This window comes from Egretta garzetta, unplaced genomic scaffold, assembly GCF_000687185.1.
Source record: "Egretta garzetta isolate BGI_Z169 unplaced genomic scaffold, ASM68718v1 scaffold207, whole genome shotgun sequence".
Taxonomy (NCBI): Eukaryota; Metazoa; Chordata; class Aves; order Pelecaniformes; family Ardeidae; genus Egretta; species Egretta garzetta.
Window position 1 is genome coordinate 551,655 of NW_009260185.1, and position 424 is coordinate 552,078.

A 424-nucleotide genomic window follows, 5' to 3' on the forward strand; every position below is an offset into this window, starting at 1 on the left:
CAGCTGGGATCTCCTGCGCCGTTCAGATGCCGAAGGAGCTCAGCCTGGCTGGGAAAGGCTCTCCCCAAGCGACATGAGGCCAAACGCACTGGCTGAGCTGGCTTGGGAAGGCAAATGTCCTTGTCCTGCCGTGGTGGCCATCCTGAAGGCACGGTTGGGAGAAAAGGGGTTGGAGAGGAGAGCACGGCTTGGTGGGCTCAGCATGTCCCCCACTCTTCCAACAGCCCCGTGGGGAGGGGGGACCTCCCCCTGAGGAGGGGCTCACCCCAAGGGAGCAGCATAAGAGCTGGGATCCTAATTGCTGTTTATTAGCCTCCTTAATTAAAGCAGATTTGCATTTCTGTGAGCGGCTCACTGCTGATAGAAAAGCAAACGGCAACTGGGCAGGGTGAGGGAGGAGGCAGGGGCTGGCAGATCTGCCCCT

General features: G+C 59.4%; 1 protein-coding gene across 1 annotated transcript in view; it reads right to left on the reverse strand.

Moving 5' to 3' along the window:
• The window catches only part of KIRREL3 (kirre like nephrin family adhesion molecule 3), a 138,968-nt gene that overhangs the window by 19,653 nt on the left and 118,891 nt on the right, over positions 1-424 (reverse strand). The window lies entirely within an intron of this gene.